At 38.1% G+C, this 6,184-nt stretch overlaps 1 protein-coding gene across 8 annotated transcripts in view; it reads left to right on the top strand.

Annotated features, from left to right (window-relative positions):
- Window positions 1–1,626: 1,626 nt before the first annotated feature.
- The window catches only part of Scel (sciellin), a 106,835-nt gene continuing 102,277 nt past the window's right edge, over window positions 1,627–6,184 (top strand). For all 8 annotated transcript variants that reach the window (XR_012436194.1, XM_074043184.1, XM_074043180.1 and 5 more), the window contains exon 1: window positions 1,627–1,771. The gene's annotated coding sequence lies outside the window, so the exon portion shown is untranslated. The remainder of the gene's footprint in view (window positions 1,772–6,184) is intronic.

Below are 6,184 nucleotides of genomic sequence, written 5' to 3'. Positions count from 1 at the left end.
CTGAACTTTGGACAGTCATACTTTATTTCATTATAGGGTAAAAGCTTATTTTTCTAGCTTTATATTTTATGAAGGACAAAAACATACATTTAATATAAGTTACTACTTGTTCCTACAAAGTGGCTTTTAAACTGTTTAGCCCTACAATTTTAACTAAATTCTAATGCTGGATATAGCTTCCAGTTTATTTTTTAAGTTGAGTCAAGTCAAATCTTTGTTTTTCAACTTTCTCTCTTGTAATATTAATACGCAACCTCAATCCAATCAACATTTGTGGGTATCACAGGAATTTAAAACCCATTAAAAAGTACTTTATGTATATAATTATCCAAGTGTCTATGTACTGCTATCAAAACCCACCTTCTTTTAGATTTTCCAATTCCTCAGTCCACAACAAGGAAACATTCAGGAAGTAATCTCCCAGTTCCAATTGCCTTGTCCTCCCATCCGGAAGTTTCTATTCTTGCTATAGTCATTGGATAGCTCAGCTGGACCACAGTTTTTAGGGGCCAGCTTAAGGAGGATTTGGCTAATTGTTGGTGTAGGTGATGAGTAAAGATGACCCAGGAAGTTCTTGTGACCTGGTTCGTCTTAGTAATGGTCCAGGTTTGCTAAGCCTCTTTAAAGACTCCTTGGCTATTAGGAAAGGTGCACTTGAGACAAAGCTTGCAAGATGCCCCCACCCAGGATGGCTCTTCTGTGTCCTTCCTCCCTCTGTGAAAGAAAATTTGTATTTCCACCCTTTTCACATTTTTTACATATGAAATAAGGATGAGAATTCCTACATTTGAATATGTATTTTTTTTTCTTTGATGGTTCTATAACATATATAGAATTTCTGAACCAGATTCCTTCTCTGTTTTCAAGTCCCAGAATTTCTGGGTTTCTGAGGACTTTTCTTTCCTAATTGAGCAATGGGGTGTGTGTGTGTGTGTGTGTGTGTGTGTGTGCAGAAAGAGAGTCCTTTTTTAAAAAAATTTTTTTATTAATATATGATAGTTGTACAGGGAGATTCATTGTGACATTTTCATGTATGCATATATTGTACCCTGGTCTGGCTCTTCCCCTCAGTTATTCTCCCTCTTTCCCCACTTCCCTTCTTAAAATGACTTTGGCAGTTTTCAGTGTTCCATATTCACACATGTGTAGAAAACGCATCAGCCATATTCACCCTCCTTTACCCTCTTCATTTCCCCTCCCCCTCCTACTATTACACTCCCCCTAACATGACCTGTGTTACATTCCAGTCCTTCACTGTTTAAGTGTCTGTTCATTGGTCAGTGGGGTTTGCCTGGGTATTTGGCCTGTAATTATATTGTACTTTAATCAGTCTAGAGGAAGCTCTTCTTCCTAAAGATTTTTGTCCTGCTTTTAAAGGGGAATTCAGAATAGGTTGGATATGATGCCACCTTGTTAGTGATATAGTTGTGTGTATTTTGGGTATTAGTTAAAAAGGGACACAGGAACATTTTTGGCAGAACAAATCCATAGATTACATGAAGAACTCACTAAACGAGGACAGTAGGTCCAGGAGAGAGACTGTTTCAGTTGAATTGGTATTTGTATAAGGTGACACCCTCTTTCACACCACCCACCTCCTCCCTGAGTGACTCAGCACTGAGGGAGAAGCCTCTAAGCTATTCATTAACACAGTCAGGTGAAGTGGGAATGCACTGAGGAAGTTCCTGGGTCCTATCCATTTCTGCCAGATCCATCTGGGGAATCACTGTAGGCTGGTTACTGAAGAGTCCTGGGTTCCTGCCCAAGAGAAGTAAGTTGATTTATATTTGAAAACGTAAATATGTCTGTTTTACTTCATGTTCATAACTTTCTCTATTCTTACAAATGATTAAAATTAGGACTGTCTGTATTATCTTTGTCTTTCTTCCAGTTGACTTTTGACAGCCTCCAGTGGGTGTTCTGCAGGTCAACAGCTCTGCTCTCCTTTGTTGAGTGTTTCGTCCTCATTGTTGTTAACTTGGCAAATGTACACAATATGGGCATCGCAGAAATCGAGCTTTTGAGTTTCCCCGAGGGTTGGCAGCTGGAGAATCCTCTCCCACATAAGGGGAGTGAGTCTTAAACTCAAGGAATCAGCACCTTCTCAAGTGACATTTTTAAAAAAGATCTTCCTGTTTTCATAAGTGATGTTTTTAGTGAAATAGTGAACGTGGTTGTTTTATAGATAGTATGTTGCTTTTATTCTTTTCTTGACTTCTAAGTACACCATAAGTTGCTGAGCTGTGTGAGAGAGAGAAAGAGAGAGAGAGAGAGAGAGAGAGACCAAACCCATACCCCTTATATTTTCCAAATAAAAAAATCACCCTGTCTTATGAATGTACAAAGGAGTAAAGGCAGTGTGGGGTGACATGGAGGTGAGGGGTGTGGTGCCCCACAGGGATCTCTATGTAATTTTCTGAATTCTAACGTAAGAACTTTGTAAAGTACCCAGGGCCAATTTTCAATCTCTATTCATATCCTACTCCTGAAAAGCCAGTTTTGGAAGCCTTTTGTTAAGAATAAAAAGTTATTTTAGGGCTGAGGGTATGGCTAAGTGGTAGAGTACCTGCCTAGTGAGTGCAAGCCCTGAATTCAAACCCTATTGCCTCATTCAAAAAAGTTAATTTAACCATGCTTTCTCTTATAATTAAGAGCAAAGTTGATGCGTCTAACTCATACTTTTTTATTTTTACCGTTTCCATTTATGATATAGTATTATGGGAATCAAACACAGTTTGATTCACAGCCTCAACCCTCCAGCTAGGTGGTCTTTACAGCACACTTGACTCTGTTTAAGGACTACAGTTTTCATGCTTCCCATACATGCCAAGGCTATCTGAGGTTTCAGAGGTGTTCAGTTGTATGAGAATTCAACTCCCAAAGATTTAGTAAAGAATTTTGTTACTTAGAGTTCCAACATTTATAGTACTCAGGAAGCTAAGGTATAGCATTTGTGGAATATCATTTTACTTTTTGTGAAATGTGATCAACTTGAAAACTGTTTTTCACTTCTATGGCTTATAATGCAGATATGGCCTGTCTGATATTTGCTGTATTACAGTGTTAAAATATTAGAAAAAATCAATTTGCGAAAACTTAGATATAATAGCTATTAAAATTTCACTAAAACACTTGGATAATTCTGAATATCGGGATATCCAGAGAGTGCAGAGAAACCGGTCAGACTGAAATTTTAGCTTCCTTAAGTTTTAGATCTAATTGACACATTTTCTTTTTTTGTAGGCCTATGGTTTGAACTCAGGACTTTGTGCTCGCAAAGCAGGTGCTCTACCACTTGAGTTCTACCACTTGAGCCACACCTCCAGTCCTAATTGACACAATTTTCAATTGGAGTGGCAGATGGGCTCATCCAGTCTAACTCCTGAATTTTCTAGAGTTAGGCATCTGGCCAGGTCTGAACCAGAATGTAAATTCAAATCATCTATCTTTTGCCTTACCAGATTTTCTTAATGATTTTTCAAATTTCTTTCGCATAAAAAATGTAGTACCAATAAATGAGCCACGGTCTACCATTATAAAAGGACCACAAATGACATGGAAACGAGAATGTCCTTTCTCAGCAGGACGTGAGAACATGATAGAGTGTGTGTGGTGTGACTGTGGCATAGTGGGATGCATTTCTAACTTTTGGCTTTGGACTTGGTCTTTTGATTTGTTTTATTCATGGGGTTAAATCTTAGGAACCAATAGCCCTTCAGCAGAGAGATGATCTGGTAGATGTGTGTAGGCTGGGGTCTACACAACAGGAACTTCTTCACCTCGCTACCATTCAGTGGCTTCTGTTTTGCCTGGCTCTCTTCACTGACTCTCAGAATGAAGAGTGATATACCTAAAAGATTACTATTCCCGATGACTTTGTAAAGAAAACAGAGGTATGTTTTGAATGACTGAATTCATATTTTGGAATGAACTAAATATATTTCAAGCAGTCAACTTGAAAAAAGCATAATTTCGGTGATAGAACCTAGTACGATTGGGGCATTAACTCCAAGCATTCTTTAAGAGCAAGGAGCTAGCATTTGCTGTCCTCAATGCAGAGAAACTAAAGCAGATACCTTAAAAGCAACTGAGGCCAATAGGAAAAGGGGACCAGGAACTAGAGAAAAGGTTAGATCAAAAAGAATTAACCTAGAAGGTAACACCCACGCACAGGAAATCAATGCGAGTCAATGCCCTGTATAGCTATCCTTATCTCAGCCAGCAAAAACCCTTGTTCCTTCCTATTATTGCTTATACTCTCTCTTCAACAAAATTAGAGATAAGGGAAAAATAGTTTCTGCCGGGTATCGAGGGGGTGGGAGGAAGGGGGAGGGGGCGGAGTGGGTGGCAAGGGAGGGGGTGGGGCAGGGGGGAGAAATGACCCAAGCCTTGTATGCACATATGAATAATAAAACAATTTAAAAAATAAATAAATAAAATAAATAAAAATAAAAAGAGCAAGGAAATACAATCCTTGGCCCAACAGCCAAAGAGACATCTTTGTTGGTCTTACATAGCTTCTTTTGGGCCATTATCCTGCTTATAGGCCATGTATTCTTTTCCATTTTCTCTTCCTGAGAACTTCAAGATAAGTTGCTACTCATTGTTCCTAGTTTATCATGGCACAAATCCACATGACTTTAGGATTTGGGAGAGGCTCATCTTCAGATGCATGCTTTGCCAAATCATGGCTTCATTTATTAGACTCGCATTTGTGTCAGTTACTAAATTCTTTAAAGATATGAATCATTCTGTTATTGTGATAATTAATTGGAAGAGTGAATTTTTTATGGCTATCTGTTAAATGCCAACTGGCTTAGCTCTAAACATGGAAACCAATAGTCCCGAATACTCATTGTAGCTGTATACTTGCAAGCTCTGAGAACCTGAATAATTTATTTCTGTCTCTAGACCCAAGTTTCCCTGGCTTTAAACTATTAGCAAATTTCCTTTATATGGAACCTCCTTGGAGGGGGGCAATAAACTATATTGACAGTACTTTTCAAACTGGGGTACACACATCCCAGGAGACTGTACGTGTTTTGGAGAGTGCAAAAAAATTTAAAGGGTGAACAAGATACATCTCTGGATGGACAGCTAATTTTAGTTAAAAGTTTTGGAGAAAATTATCCCTATAACCTTACCTTCCCCCCTTTTGTCTTTAGGGATACTGTAATAGTTCAAAAGGTGTCTGCATATAAAAAGCACAGGGGGCTGGATTCTAGATAGACTTGACCTTGAGTCAGCTGGAATTGGAAAAAGTACATATGGGCTCAAGAAGTAGATAATTTTTATTGAATAACATTTTAATTGATGAATATTAGACTATAATTCTTTTAGGGCTATTTTTTAAATTTATTGTATGGAATAATGAGCATCGATATGACATGTTCATACTTGCGTACTATATACTTTGACAGTGTTTACCCACTCATCCCCTTTGTCCTCCTTTCTTTTCTTGCAAACCTCCCCCAGATAGTCCCTTGCTGCTTTCATGTCTTTTTTTTCCCCACATATGCAATATAACATGTCATATTTGTCTTTCTGAGTATGGCTTATTTTGCTTAACATTGTGATCTCCAGTTCCATGCATTTTACAGCAGATGACATAATTTCATCCTTCTTTCTTTATGGCTTTAACAGTACTCCATTGTGTGTGTGTATCCATTCATCTGTTGGTGGGTTGGATATTGTGAATAGTGCTAAAATAAATGTGGATATGTGGGTACCTCTATAGTAAGCTGACTTTGGTTCCCTTGGATATATGCCCAGGAGTGCAATCGCTGGATCATATGCTAGTTCTATTTTTAGATTGTGAGGAACCTCCATATTGCTTCCCATAATGACTGCACTAATTTACATTCCTACCAGCAGTGTATAAGTGTTCCTTTCCCCATATTCTCACCAGCATTTATTGTTGTTTGTTTTCATGATGATTGATAGCTACCCTCACTGAGGTGAAATGGAATCTCAACATAGCTTTGATTTTGCATTTCTTTTATTGCTAAGAATTTTCTTCATGTATTTACTGCTGCTTGAACTTCTTTTGGGACCTGTCCAATGCATTTGCCCATTTATTGATTGGATTATTTGTTCATTTGGTGCTTAATTTTTTTGAGTTCTTTATACTTTCCAAATACCCTTTGTCAAAGCTGGCAAAGATTTTTTCCCATTCAGTAGGCTG

This window comes from Castor canadensis, chromosome 10, assembly GCF_047511655.1.
Source record: "Castor canadensis chromosome 10, mCasCan1.hap1v2, whole genome shotgun sequence".
Lineage (NCBI taxonomy): Eukaryota > Metazoa > Chordata > Mammalia > Rodentia > Castoridae > Castor > Castor canadensis.
The sequence above is the reverse complement of the archived record's forward strand: the minus strand, read 5'-3'. Positions and strand labels throughout refer to the sequence as shown.